This window comes from Balaenoptera borealis (genome assembly GCF_965194805.1).
Source record: "Balaenoptera borealis genome assembly, chromosome: 11".
In the NCBI taxonomy this organism is placed as follows: domain Eukaryota; kingdom Metazoa; phylum Chordata; class Mammalia; order Artiodactyla; family Balaenopteridae; genus Balaenoptera; species Balaenoptera borealis.
The window spans coordinates 70,402,296-70,417,856 of NC_138868.1; the positions used below are offsets into that span (position 1 = coordinate 70,402,296).

Here is a 15,561-nt window from a genome sequence, read left to right on the forward strand (position 1 = left end):
CACTGGGGACCCTTAGGCCCAGGGGTCATGGGTAAGGTGCTTTGCATAAAGATGATGAATCCTTCTACAGAGCTGATTTGATTCAGACAGTTGGGTAAAATATCATTTTATGTTAAACATAGTGATATATTAGTGCATTGGAATGCAGCATTCACATGAGTTTTTTATAATAAATCATGAAACTTCAGAACAATTTTGTTTTGGCTACTGCAGCTTAGGACTATCCCCCCAGGCCCCCAGAGATATAGATTAGTCCTCGTGGCCAGTAAGGTACCTGGGAAGTTTGAGAAGCTCCTCCAACAACTTACTCCAAAATACTGGGGACAAAAATGCAGATACAATAAGGGCATTTGTATCTTCTGGACGTTTTTGTACTAGTGGAGGTGCTGATTGCTTAGAAGTGAATAAAGCTGCTTAACACGAAGTGAAAGGCAGGGTGTTTCATCGTTGTGTGTGTGTTGCTTTCACCCTCTGTGGACACCGTTGTGCACAGTGTCAGTGGAGACGCCAGGGCATAGGTGACAGATGCTACCTTCCAGCCTCCTAGACTCCGCTGCTTGTATTTTCCCTTCTCTACCACCGGGGGTCACAAGCGCCCACAGTAACGCTCCATCTCTTTCTAAGAAAGCAAAGGAGTTTCTTTTTCGTAAATGAGAGCTGTGTGTGGCTGCAGCAAGGTCCTTTTGCTCCTTCACTGATGAAAGGGGCAAGGGTGGGGACAGCGCTAGTGGGGAGGGGCAATAAGAGGGGGCGGAGCTTGGAGCTGCAGGGCAGGAGAGGCGGCTCCTCCCAGGGAAGCCGCCACCTCCCTGCTGGTGACCCCTCGGGGCGGGGTGGGAGTAAGTGGGTGGTAAAGCAACTGTGGGGTGATGGGAAGAACTGCCCCATGTGGACCACATCTCCTTCACCCATAGGCTAAATAGCCTCCTGATGCGCTGCTAAAGGACAGCCAGTGTTAAGAACTGGCTTAAGATGAGGTCAGAGTTTAGAGGCGAATCAACTTAAAGAAAACACTGAATAAGAAAATGTTTAGGTAACCGTAAGTTTGTTTTCTGTGAGTCTGTTTCTGTTTTGTACATAGATTCATTTGTAATATTTTTTAGATTCCACAAAGGGGAAAGAGAAGGAGGGGAGGGATAAATTAGGAGTATGGGATTAACAGATACAAACTACTATACGTAAAACAGATAAGCAACAAGAACTTACTGTATAACACAGAGAACAATTTTCAATATCTTGTAATAACCTATAATGGAAAATAATCTGAAAAAAATATGTATTATGTAACTGAAAAACTTTGCTGTACATCTGAAACTAACACAATATTGTGACTCAACTATACTTGAATTTGAAAAAAGAAAGAAAGCAAGAAAAGGTTTAGGAAGTCCATGTGTATGGCCAAAGGAGTGAGTGACTGAGCTTGGGAAATAATTATTTTTCATGGCTCTTTCTAGGCTGGGCTCATCCGTGTTCCCAGGCTTTGTGTTCCCAGAGCCTGGTGTAGCTCCTTAGTGGTGGTAGACCCACAGTAAGTGCTGGAAGAAAGTAGAGAGGGAATGAGGGAGGATGGGAAAAGGAAGGAAGAAAAGAATGGAAGGTACATATGTTAAGCTGGTGTAAGTGGCAGATAGCCCCCAGTGACTCCATCTCCCAGTATCCGTGCCCTTGTGTGACCCTCCCCTGAGTGTGGGCTGGTCCTAGCGACTCACTTCTAATAAACAGAATATGGCAAGTGTGGTAGAGTGTCACTGCCAAGATTAGGTAACAAAAAAGGCTGTAACTTCTGTCTTCAGCATCCTTCTTGCTCTCTGACTCTTGCTCTGAGGGAAGCCAGCTTCCAAGTTGTGAGCTGCTCCATCAGGAGGACGGTGTGGCAAGGTCTTGATGTCTGGCCAACAACTTGAGAAGACCTGATTTCTGCCAACAGTCAAGTGAGTGAGCTTGGAAGCGGGTCATCCCTGTGAGCCTTCATGACTGCAGCTGCAACCAACATCTTGACTGCATCCTTGTGAGAAACCCTGAGTGTGAGACTCCCAGTTCATCACACTGGTTTCCAGACACACAGAAACTGTGAGACAGTAAACGTTTGTTAATTTAAGGTGCTCATTTTATGATAAATTATTAGGCAGCAACAGGTAACTAATATAGATTTTGGTACCTGGAAACGAAGTGTGGCTGAAATAAATATCTAAAAATGTAGGAGTGCAGGCAGTGGAAGGAGCCTGGGAGGATTTTGAGGAGAGGGTTAGAGAAATCCTAAATTGCCTTGAACAGACTTTTTGTAGAAATCTGGGCTTTAAAGCCTCTGCTCTTAATTGTTATATCAATACTCCACACATCTCAGAGAATGCAGAGACTCTGCACGTATGCAAGAATCTTTATGCAACTGTTTGTCTTCCTCTTCAGCAACTCCAGAGGAGTTATTGCTTTTCATGTTTTTAAATATGAGCATGCTATTATTTTAACTATCCAACAGACATTTGAACTCCTTCTATATGCCAAGCACATGCTTGGCAAGACAAAGGTGAATAAAATCATTTTTGCCCTCGAGAACATAATCTAGTGAAATATTTTGTTTGTTTGTTTATTTATATATTTTGTTTTAAAACTGGACCCCAAGTTGAGGAGTCCTTGCATCTGAAAGCTACGTGTATTAATTTTACTGAGAGCAATGATCATTCCAGAGGCTCTACACCATTTGGGATATAATAGATTTGAGTTAAGCACACACACAGAAGCTCTTAGTAACTAACCATTTTCTCCTTCTCAGAGCCACGAGATCATGTCAGCACCGACCAGCTCTAAACAATATGTTGAAGGTGTCATGTTGCAAGAGCTGAAAAAAATCTCTGATATGCTTCTGTGGACCACATTTGACTGAAAGGTGGTTTAATAACTGTGCAGACCATAGAGGAAAGAGAACTGGGCTGAGACTCAGAAACAGGGTTCTAAGTCTTGTCTTTGCCTTTGACTGAGTGATGTTAGGCTAATCGCTTGGATTTTCTGTGCTTTAGAGAATCAATAAAAATGGAGAAACACACCTACAGGTTCTTGTGAATATCATATACAACAAAATAGCTAAAATTTCCTTGAAAACAATTTTGTTCCTCACGTGTGTGGTGATAATCTTGCAATGTTTATAGAGATCTAATTATAATTTTCCTTCTTTTTTTTTTTTTTCTTGGCAACAATTTCCTATGTTCTGACAACTTTCCCAGAAGTATTTCAGAGATAAGCACCAATGGCCAATAATATATTCCAGATTTAACATTAATCTTATAAAATTTATAGAATCAAAATGAAATACCTCTTGTCAATTTTTTCCCCATGGAATTCAGCAAGGCACATTTTCACTTCCTTCACATGCACCCGCCTCATTTCCTCTTTTCCCACTTTCCTTCTGTGTTCCCTCCTTTCCTTCCCCTGGAAAATAAGGGTGCTAAAATCCGTTTGGCCAAATAAAACAGATAAGCAATATTTAGGGTTAGCAAGGCAATGGAGAAGAAGACACTTTCATACTCTGCTGTTGGAACTATAGATTGGCCTGGCCTTTTAAGAGCACCAAGTGGCTATATTTCAAAATTTTTAAATTTTGACCCCAAAAGTTTACAATTTGACCCCAAAAGTTCACTTCCAAGAATTATTTCTACAAAAATTACTTGCACAAGTCATATTATGCGTAAGGAGAAACAGTCATTCCCAGTGCTGTTTAACATAATGAAAATTCGGAAAGAATATAAATGCCACCAAGGTGTTTATTTACAGTAACTGATAACATGGATTGGTATGCAGCCGTTCAGAAGAATTCAATAGATCTGTATATCTACTGGCATGGAAAGATCTCTCAGACATTATGAGCAAGAAAACAAGTTGACTTTTTCACTTTACTCATGGAACAAATATTTACTTAGCACTTATACGTCAAGCAGTGGTATAGGTACATGAGATATAACAATGAACAATTCAGGCAAAATTCCTGTCCTCACAGAGTTTGCATTCTAGCTGAAGATCAGTGTTTAAAGTATGACCTCGTTTAGGTTAAAAAGAATCATATATGGATATGTTTGCAAATGAGTAGAAAATGACTTGAAGGATAGAAAGATGAATCTGACATGGGCTTCCAGTGCGCAGGAAGGATGTTCCTGGTGACGGTATGAGCTCAGAGACAGGGACCCGGGTAGATGGGCACACCCCGAATGCCTGAGTCACAGGGAAGTGTGCTGGATCATAAGGTAGAAATATGAGTTAGGCAGCTGTGGACTGGCAGGGAGAGTACTCGATGATTATTCCTCTCTTTATCCACATGGATTTTACATACAGATAATATACTCTCATTGAAAAGATTCAATAACCCAAAGACCTCTGCAACCTTCCGGCCCCATCTAATGTGAGGATAGCATTTGCTCCAAACGTCTTAAAGCTAATGAAGCTTTAGGGTCCCAAACTCAGAGACTTGCAGGAGCCAGAAGGCATGATGGAGAAGTTGATCAGCTTAGTCTGGGCTTGAGACTCAGCCCTTTCTCAGAGGGCAGCTGTCACGTGGCTCAGCACAGGGGGGCTGTGCTGGAAGACGGGCCTTGGACACCAGATCTTCCGATTTTTAAGCCATGTAGACTCTGGACATTTGTAAATGTTGGCTCAGAAGTTTTTTTACACTTCTAAAAAATCACAGCTGCCAATAGCCCCTGGCTCACAGCCTCCAGTTTGTGACCTGCTAGTCTTCACTGCAGGTTCTTTGAAGGAGCCATGAGAGAACTACCTTAGCTTAGCATACCACAGAGCAAGCTTCTGGAGGGCCTGTGTAGACACAGCTCCCGGCTGAGAGGTCCACGCTCAGCCACTGCTAGAAAGCTCTCCCTCCCAGCCTCTTTCAGCCTTGCCAGCCCACCTGTAGGAAAGTATGCTTCACCTCCTACCTGGCAGCTTTGCTAAAAGAACAAGCCCTCCTGAGAGTCAAGTGAACTCAAGTGAAAATTTCTACTTCATTATAATAAAACACACACACACACACACAATAGAAGAATCCACAAAAGATGTGAACAACCTAACAATACACCCTGTCTACGTCCTACTCCAACCAACAACCAAGTCACATTCCTTCCCATTAACTCCTTATTCTGTAGAGCACTGAATTCTTGTCCATACTCCATCACTGTTTAATTTTGAGTCTTTGAGTCTCAGTTTCTTCATCTATAAAATGGGGAGAGAGATTTCTGCCTCAGAGGACCATGAGGATTAAATCAAAAGACATGTGAGAGAGCTTTGCCATCTATAAGACATTGTGAAAATATAAAATATGTTTATTACTAATAAGGGGCCAGATTGGGGAACCAGGGAAAGTTTTCAAGTAGATTTTTCAATGTGCTTCAGAAAGAACTCTCTGGTAACATTCAAAGCATTCTCTAGCGAGGGGAAGGGCTGGAATAAAGAGACCAGTTTGGACTGTTGCAATGGTGGAGGTGAGTGGTGATGAAGGACATTGACATTGGGATGGACCAAAGGGCCCCATGTGAGAGAGGCAGTCCAGAGAAGGAGGGCAGTGGTGATCTCGAAGTTTAGTCTGAGTGACTGGGAAGATAAAGTTGACATGAACTGAAATGTGTACTTTATTTATGTGTTTAACAGTGTTTACTGAGTGCCTGTTTTTTTCCAGGCACCGGTCTGGAGGCTTGGAGTACATCCAGGAGCACCATGTAAGTTCCCTGTTCTCAGGGCTTACATTCTGGAAGTGCACTGTGGACCTCTGCCAGCTGTTAAAATGAGATGTGCATAGCCCAATCCAAGGATGAACTTGAGTTGGCATGATCTGAAGTGCAGACAGTGTGTCTCTGTCTAAATGAAAGAGGCTTTACGTCTATGACAGGTTTCAGAAAATGTTGTAAGAATTTTTTTCTTTCTTACATTTTCTTTTGAAACATTTCAAACATATACAAAAGTAGAAAGACTAGTGTAATGAACTCCCATGCATGTATTACTCAACTTTCATAATTATCAACTTAGAGCCAATTCATCAACACTCCTATCCATTTCCATCCCCCATTGCCCTGTTCTGATTTATTTTAAAGCAATTCTCAGACATTGTCTCATGTCAATATATAAGTATTACGTATTTTAATATATATTTCTAAAAGATCAAGACTTTTTAGATATATGATCACAATACCATTGTCATTCCTTGAAAAAGTTAACAATAATTCTTTAATCTTTTTGCTGACTAAAATGAACTATTCTGAGGTTGCTAATTTCAAGAGTTTATGTATGCAACTACAGTTTCAGGAATCCTCTCACCAAAGGCGAGGAAAGACCCCAAACAATGTATCTGGAAATCTGTGTGCTGTTTACATCTTGCAACATGGAGGAGGTGGGTAATAAACAAGTAAAGAAATAAGTGGGATAGATAATTGCAGTTAATACTAAGTGCCAGGAGGAAAATGAAACAGGGCAGTGTGGTGGTGCTTGGGGGTGGCAAGGGGGCTTCCTCTCTTAGGAAGGAGCCTCCAAAGACAGGGTGAAAGGGAATCATTTCAGAGAGAGGGTGCAGAGAGAGCAGAGACCCTGCCCATGAGGAGGCCAGGAGGCTAGAATGATGGGGAGAAGGGGACACTGGTAGCAAATGAGGTCAAATCATGCAACCAGGGAAGGAGCCTGGAGTTTTCATTCTAAGTGTGAAAGGAAACCATTGGAGGGTACTGAACTGGGGAATTAGCTGATTTACATTAAAAAAAAAATAATCCTGCCTACTAAATGGAAAAAGGGTTGGAGACAGGCAAGGTAGGAGTAGGGAGACTGACTAATCTGGGGCTCTTGAGTTGTCACCCTATCCTTATTATCACCGAGCAGGATCCATTGGGGCCTCCCCTGGACAGATCCCCTCCATGTCTTCTGCCTGCCTCTTGTTTATAGAAAAACTTTAGCCTCCTAGGCCTTTCCTGAGTTCCAAAGAATAAATTTAATCAGTAAGTGAGAAAATGCAAAAACATGGGAAAATAGTCAGGCAAGACAAAATAATAATAGTTTAGCCATTAAACAAAGTCAAGGACCTTTGGTTCCTCCTCTAGATAATATTCTGAGCCACATCCTTTGAGTTGTTTTGCAGATACTGAAACTCCCACCAACTCTACTATATGCATGTAGACCCCAAACCAGTTAGAACCAAAAGGTTGATGATGTTGACTCCCGGTTACCTCACCACCAACCAATCAGAAGAATGTCCACAAGCCAATCACTCACCCCTCAACCCTCTCCTCAGTGAGTAGTCCTTTTCCTCTTTTCCCTATACAGTAAGTCCCCGACATATGAACCTTCAAGTTGCGAACTTTCAAAGATGCGAACATGCATTCACATGTCTAATCACATAAGTTAGTTCACGTGTCTGCCGTACATTGTCATGTGCATGCATCCTTTACAAGTGGTTGTGCTTTTGTGTACTGTACTGTACAGTACTGTATAGATTACGGTAGTACAGTAACTTTATTTCAAGCCCAGGATGTCTGGAAGCAAGAGTAAAAGCACCAGTGATGTAGCTGGTACTGGGAAGAACCGAAGAGATTCACAACACAGGAAATGGCAAGGGGATTTTCTTTATTTTAGGAGACACTGTTAGTTTTTGAGGCACAGGACCGGAACATAGAATGGTACACAAAGGTTGCAGCAGCCGTTCAGAAGCAATCCAGTGCTACCGTGACATCTATGACGAGGAAAGAAGAGCTACTACCCAGACATCACTGGATCGCTTTTCCAAGAGGGGAGATAGAATTGAATCCAGCAAGGAACCAGAACCTGTGCCATCAACATCAGGCGTGAGTGAAATTGCAGCTTGCCCTCCGTCTCCTATTGCCGACGATCCTTCAACTCTACCATCTCCCACCTCCTCTCCCTCCTCCAGTCAGTAGCTCTTCTTGCCTGTTCACTCGATGCCAGCCCCTGTGTGCCAGCTATTGTACTGCACTACTGTACTTTTCAAGGTACTGTACTGTAAGATTAAAAATTTTATTTTTTGTGTTTGTTTTTTATGTATTACTTGTGTGAAAAGTATTATAAACCTATTACAGTACAGTACTATATAGCCGATTGTGTTAGTTGGGTACCTAGGCTAACTTTGTTGGACTCACAAACAAATTGGACTTACGAACGCGCTCTCGCAACAGAAATCATTTGTATGTAGAGGACTTACTCTATTATCTCTGAGCAAAACCTGGGCAGTGGGGAGTTGGTTCTTTGGGACATGAGTCCACCTTCTTCCCAAGATTGCTGGCTTCCTCAATAAAGCTATCTTTCCTTTTACCCAACACTTGTCTCTCAGTATTAGATTGTTGAGCAGCAGAACCTGAGTTCAGTAACACCTATAGGATGGTGGCAGCGAATGGAAAGAATTGGATGAATATGGGAGGTCTTCTTACGATGTGATGAAAGAGAATCAGCAGGTTTTGGGATGGCTGTGGTAACTTCATTTTTAAAGCATTAAGGATAAGATGCCAGTGGACTAGTTTGAGGAGGGCATGAGGATATTTGAGGGCATCCATTAAAATAGCTGGGTTAGTCCTCACAGTGGGTGCACAGCAGTGAGGGACCAGGTGTCCAGCTGGCCACCCCTTCCTGTGAGCCCACACCCCCAGCTCATGCCAGCATCACAGTCATGATGCAGTGATGCTCCTCCATACCCCATTTCCTTCAGAAGTGGGAAAAACCGCAGGTGGGTTTGGTTCTGGCTTCTTTCTTCCAGTGTCCCCACCCCACTTTCCAGATCAAATCATTCACGTCCTCAACAACAGATCGCAGGAAGTCAACTAATCAAGCAGTGGCTGGCAGTACTCCACCCCCTGCCTGGTAGCGCAGGTGATGACAGGCCCTTCCCAACAAGCTGGTTTTCCATGTTTAATCCATATCTTCTTTAATGACAGCCAGGCTTGTCTGGTCTAGGTGACTTCTGGGCCAAAGATACAGACACTCCCATGCATTATGGAGGGCTGCTTCTCCAAGGAACAGACTCAACTCTCTACAATCAAGAAGGCTTCAGCTGGCTGTGGATATTAGTCTGGGGACCAGGCCAGGCCTTGGCAAATTAACTTGGCTGGAAAATAATAGCACTAATTAAGCAATCACAGGGAGAACATAGAGCAAGTCACTCATGTTTAAAATTCTGCCCCAGGCTGAGTGTTCCATTCACTGGCTTTGGAGGCAAAGGTATGACACTACTGACTGAGGCCCTTGGGGGCTGATAACAGCCAGTCTCTGGGGAAGAGGCCTGGTCTGCTAACAGCATCTCTGCAGGAGCATGGGGGTATTCTCCTAAAATAAACATGCCCCCACGAGACAAGAGGGTGGTTACACACCCCACCCAGCTGAGGCTCCAGGAGGGTACACCAGCACCCTCTGTCCCCGGAAATGGAATCCACATTGGCCTCTGGACCATACTTCCCTAATAGCTTGGAGACCTCTCTTCCCTAACAGCTTGTCCCTTGAATGAATGTCCCTGTGACTGAGTCCCCTTGTCCCCAGGTTTTAAAAGAAAGCATTAAGATTCCAAGATAAATTTCCTTCTGCAGAAGTCAAAACCATCCCAGATTTGGTGTAGCCCTTTCACTTGAATCTTGCTGCTTATGACTTTCTGCTTCAATTTATTTTTACTAGGAAAATATACTTACTGTTCTGGTAAATTGTAGACTATAAACAAAACAATCTTCCAATAAAGCAAGAATTAAACAATTTAAATTATTTATATAAATATATAAATGATATATATGTGCTAAATAATTCATTCTAGATAGTGTGGGATAATAAACACTGATCTGGAGTTCACTGGATTCCAAGGCAAGGGTCAACCCCTTCTGCTTGAACACTGAGCTGTTAGATTTGATTCAAATCTGAAGTAACCAGGATGGTAACTCTTAGGCTGATGTTTCCTCTGAAGGGAAAGAAAAGTCAGAAAATGTAAAGATCATGAAACCGGCAGCGGAGAGAATTTGCTGCTCTGACCTTGCCTGGCCCAGCTGGGTCCCTGGATCACTCTACTGGTCTCTGCCATGAGTTTGTGCTGGGTAACAGAAGGATGACTGTCCAGAGGTGGGGTTTTTGTTGTTTTTGTTGTTTTGTCTTGTTTTCACTCCTTTCTTGTACAATATCCCTCTTTCCAGATTACACTTCAGGAAAAGATGAGGGCAGCTTCTCGATGCTGAGCAGTAGTATATCTTCTAAGTTATCTAAATAAAAGCCATCTTTTTCAAAACTCACACAAGCTTTTTCTTCCAGGGTTCAACCTGCCCAACATCATCGAGCTCCCCTTTTCTTGAGGTGAAAAAGAGCCCAGAGGTTTTAATATTCCCCGATGCAAGGGAAAAACTGTACCAGATTTGGGAATCATCCTAGCTCCGAGACCTACCAGCTGAATTTCAGTTTCTTCACAGTAGACAGTAATCCTACCCATCCCATAGAGATGGGAGGGTTAAATGAAAGTATCTATATGTCTCCTAGCACATAGAAAACACTCAGTGTTAGCTGTGGCTGCTATGATTATTTCTTCTGGTATTACTAAAAGGGCAAGTGGCTCTTTCAACCATATTGTAAACTGATTACCTAAAGAAAGTTTTGATTATATGCTTTGTATATATCATATAGGGGGAATATAAGCCATTATACATTCAATCAAAGAATTGGATTCTGGGACTTCCCTGGTGGCTCAGTGGTTAACACTCTGTGCTCCCAATGCATGGGGCCGGCATGCATGCTGCAACTATGAGTTCGCGTGCCACAACTAAGGAGCCAGCAAGCTGCAACTCAGCAGCCCGCGAGCTGCAACTAAGGAGCCTACCTGCTGCAACTAAGACCTGGGTGCAACCTAATTAATTAATTATTTTAAAAAAAGAAGAAGAATTGGATTCTGTTAGACAGCTGGGTTACAGACTCATCTTGGCCATTCATCAGCCAGCAACCTTGGCACATTATTTATCTCCAAGAGTCTGTTCCTTTCTTTTCCAGCTGGGCCAATCATACCTGTCCCCGAGGCCTCACAGAGCTGTTGAAAGGAGATACAAGATGGTCTGGGTAAAAGTGGTTTGGAAAAGGTTTCAAGTACTATCCAGAGTGAAAGATATTATTGTTGGGATGTGGGAAGCTGAGCTTCTGTGAGCATATTTTGATTTGCATTTGAACTTGGGGGCAGGCATAAAGAATGCCAATCCTGCTCATTTTTGTAGCCCTAGGACACTCCATAGGTGTTCAAAACGTTGATTTACTTTTTAAAGAAACCAGCTAGGAATCTTGAACCTCTCTCCTTTGGCTCTCTCCTTTCCCTTCTCTAGGGTTTGAATTTTCTTCCCATATAATTTAATTTCACTGTTGGCAGCCATTATTGGTTTCACCTATTATGAAAAGAATCCTCTTATGTTAAGAGGCCATGAGCCTGGAACACTGGAAGCAATCACCACTGTTCTACACTTGGACGTCAACATGGGAATTGCTTTCTGTGGCAGACATCCTCTCTGCATTGGAAGGGAAACCTGCCAGAGTGGGGCAGGATGCAGATGCCTGGCAAACCCTTCAACAGATTCTACTGTGCTTGGGATCAAGTCCAGAGTCCTCAAGGTGACCTTGAGGCCTCCCTGGACCAGTTCCTGCCCTATTCTCTAGCCTGATTCTCAGGCCTGAACTTACTTCTTTTGGGATGTCTTCTCAGTTCCTTGAATGCGATACCCTCTCTCTTAAATCTGGGCATTCCTCTGCATCACCTTGGATGTCATAGCTCCAATCTCCCCATCATCATGACTTATCTCCCTAGATTTGCTTTAGTTTGTCTTGTTGATAGTAGGGTGGATTCTGTTTCGCCTGAAGATGTATGAATCACCCAAAGTCCATAGTTTACATTAGAGCTCACTTTTGGTGCTGTATGTTCTATGGGTTTGGACAAATGTAATGCCATGTATACACCATTGTGGTATCACACAGAGTAGTTTCACTGCCCTAAAAATCCTCTGTGCTCTGCTTATTCATCTCTCTTTCTCCCCTAACCCCTGGCAACCACTGATCTTTTTAGTGTCTGCGTAGTTTTGCCTTTTCTAGAATGTCATATATTTGGAATCATACTAGCCTTTTCAGATTGGCTTCTTTCACTTAGTAATATGCATTTAAGGTTCTTCCATGTCCTTTCATGACTTAATATCTCATTTCTTGTTAGTGCTGGAAAATATTTCATTGTATGAATGTACCACAGTTTATTTATCCACTTACCTATTGAAGGACATCTTGGTAGTTTCCAGTTCTGGGAAATGATGAATAAAGCTGCTATAAACATCCATGTGGAGGCTTTTGTGTGGAGATGAGTTTTCAACTTCTTTGGAGAAATGTCAAGGAGTACAATATATGGATCATGTGATAAGAGTGTGTTTAGTTTTGTTAGAAACGGCCAAACTGTCTTTTTTTTTTAAATTTTATTTATTATTTATTTATTTTTTGGCTGCGTTGGGTCTTCATTGCTGTGCACGGGCTTTCTCTAGTTGCATCAGGCGGGGCCTACTCTTCGTTGCGGTGCGCCAGCTTCTTATTGTAGTGGCTTCTCTTGTTGCAGAGCATGGGCTCTAGTCACGCAGGCCTAGTAGTTGTGGCTCATGGGCTCTAGAGTGCAGGCTCAGTAGTTGTGGCACACAGGCTTAGTTGCTCCGTGGCATGTGGGATCTTCCCAGACCAGGGATCAAACCCGTGTCCCCTGCATTGGCAGGTGGATTCTTAACCACTGCTCCACCAGAGAAGTCCCAAACTGTCTTTCAAAGTGGCTATACCATTCTTCTGACCTTTTAAGGCACAGCCTGGTCAGCTGTGCCAGGAGACAGCATGGACTTCTTGGCAGCAAGTACCCCAATTCCAATGTCCAAAGGTCTTGAGATATCTGTTGTGGCTATGTGCATGATCCCAGACCAGGGCAGCACAGGGCAAATACCCTGTGTTTCATACACAATTAACCAATTGTGTGTTATTGGTGTGTCTGAACTGGGGCAACATATATTGTATTCAACTTTCCTATTGTTCTGAGGGCCACTGACAGCCAGAGAAGTGCTACTCTATGTTTGCTACATGTGCACTTGTAAGAACAGGGAAAGCATGTCTGTCCCTTCTTTGAAAATGCCCCTAGACACCATCCAGCTGTGTCTCTTCCTCATTCCTGTTGCTCTCCGACCAACTGGCTGCTCATTCCTCCTCGCTCATTGGGGATTTGCCCCCAAATCATGGGTTTCCTTTTCTCTCACCACCATAATATTCAGCCCATGACTTCTCAGGTCCTCGATCTTCTCATTACCAACAAGCTTCGTCCAGCAACCCATTCCCATCATCACCTCAGAGCCCTCATATCAATAAAATCCACACTCTTCAGAAATCTCAGTTTCAAACAAGTCACTCTCTCAATACCACAATTTGGGTTTTCAGATTCATCCACCACAACTCTTTGAATTCAACCCCTCCCATCCCTTGATCCTGCCTCTTTCCCATGACCCACCAGCCCCCTCCCCATCTCCCCCGTTTTCTCAACTTCTCTCGTTTAATGTCCTTCTAGGGTCCATCTTCCCATCACACCCTCACGCTTCCTTTTGTTAGTTACTCCTCACCAGCAAATCGAAATCCTGAGCGAAGTTCACTCTGCCTTCTCTGTGTCTATCCTGAGCGGCTCCAAGTTGCTGCTTAATAACCACCAGCAAGGCTGACTGGCTTCATTTCAAACCATCATCTTAAGCTGTACAGTGGCGCACGCTCTTCTGACACACCTGCCATGCTTTCCTAGTTAAAGTTCCTCTTTTCTGTAATGACATTTCAGACCTTCTCCTGTCTTCAAATCTTCCACACTCTTTCCCCCTGAATCCCGGCTAATGAGGTAGCATCGAACACCCTGAGAATACAGCAGGCAGAGAGGAACTCCCTCATCTCATGCCAATCTAGAAACACTTCTGAATTTGTACTGGCTTCTGCTTCATTTCTACTTCAGGGAAGAAAGCCTCTCTCTCCTAACAATAATCTACCTTCCTTAGGCTCTGGATGGGCTCACCTCTCAAGGAGTTTATTGCTTTAATTATTATCTTCTCCTGCATCACCATGCCATTAGAGTCTCTCCCTCTCCACTGCATTCTTTTTTGTTTTTGTTTCTATTTGGGGGAGGGGGCGGTGGGAGAGTATAATTTACATATAATAACATACATACAAATAACATCCCAGAAATTCATTTCATGTTCTGTTCCAGTCAATCCTCACCCCCACGGGCAACCATTGCTCTGATTACTATCACCATAGATGATATTTTCCTGCTTTTGGCCATTCTATAATTGGAATTGTATAGAATGTACCCTTTCGTATCTGGCTTCTTTTGTTCAATATAATGTTCTTTTAGATTAATCCATGTTGCTGTGCATATCAGTAGTTTTTATTGCTGGGTGGTATTCACAATTACCACAATTTGTTTACCCGTTCATCTCTCGAGGGACCTTTGGGTTGTTTCCGGGTCTGGGTTACTATAAGTAAGACTGCTCTGGATTATTCTTGCACAGATCTTTTTGTGGACATATGTTTCATTTTCTTTTCATTTCTGGTCATAGGATGGTATATGTTTAATTCTATAAGAAACTATCAAACTACCAAGCACTTTAAAGTGGCTGTACCATTTTGCATTCTCCTAAAAGCGATGTATGAGAGTTCCAGGTACTTTACTTCTTCGCCAGATAGATAATCAGTCATTTTGATTCCAGTGATGCAAACAGAGCTTAAGACAGTGCTTGGCATAAATTTACCCTCAAGAGGGATGAGCAGTTGTTATCATCAGAGTAAAAGTGCTCAAACATTTTAAAGGAAGGGCATCTAAGTTTCTTCTTTCCTATAACCATAGTGCACTCTTCTTCTTTTTCTAACCCCTCCAAAAACAACATTATAATAACCCCCAGTATTGACCATACATCTATTTAAGTATTATCATGTTTAAATAGATGTTCCTAAATCTATTTAAGTATTGTCGTGGCTTTTTAAGGAGGACAGGGCAGAGACATCACCAATACTTCCCACATAAACAGCAAGTGCTCAATAAATAGCACAGGTTCGTCTTTCTCCTGCAGCTGCCTAGAGTGTAACCCTCTCCCTTATTTTGCTCTGGGATCTGTCCCCATAGCCTGGAGTCACCACCTTTTTGGGGCTGTACAGCCCCATGGGGACCTTCTGACAACCAATCAACAGGTCCCCGACGAACTGCACCTTTTCTAGTCCGAAAATCTGGGTGTCCCTAGACACAGCTTCTCTGACGGTGTGCTCAGGCACTGAGGCCCGAACTGGGCCAGGCACGTGCTGGGCTCCGGGTGGCAGCGCCTGGCGGCGCCCTCGCAGCTGCTCCTGAGCTAGCGAGGGGGGGACGCGCTCCCTTGGCAACGCCTGCACCCCAAATCCTCCTCCCGTTCCTACGTTTTTTCTCCGTCCCTTGCCCATGTTCATCTCTTCCAGGTCCCTGCCCACTGGCCTCCTCCCTGGCCCGCGCGACCTGGGTAGGGAAGGGGGCGGCAGGAGCGCCGGACTCGGCACTGCGCGCCCAGCCTGCGGAGAGAC

The 15,561-nt window shown here is 43.4% G+C and overlaps 1 pseudogene across 1 annotated transcript in view; it reads right to left on the minus strand.

Annotated features, from left to right (window-relative positions):
• LOC309605859 (elongation factor 1-alpha-like) overlaps positions 1–15,444 on the minus strand; it is a 39,955-nt pseudogene extending 24,511 nt beyond the window's left edge. Inside the window, exon 1 of the transcript XR_014249642.1 lies at positions 15,164–15,444. The product of XR_014249642.1 is annotated as an elongation factor 1-alpha-like (transcript). The remainder of the gene's footprint in view (positions 1–15,163) is intronic.
• Positions 15,445–15,561: the final 117 nt, after the last annotated feature.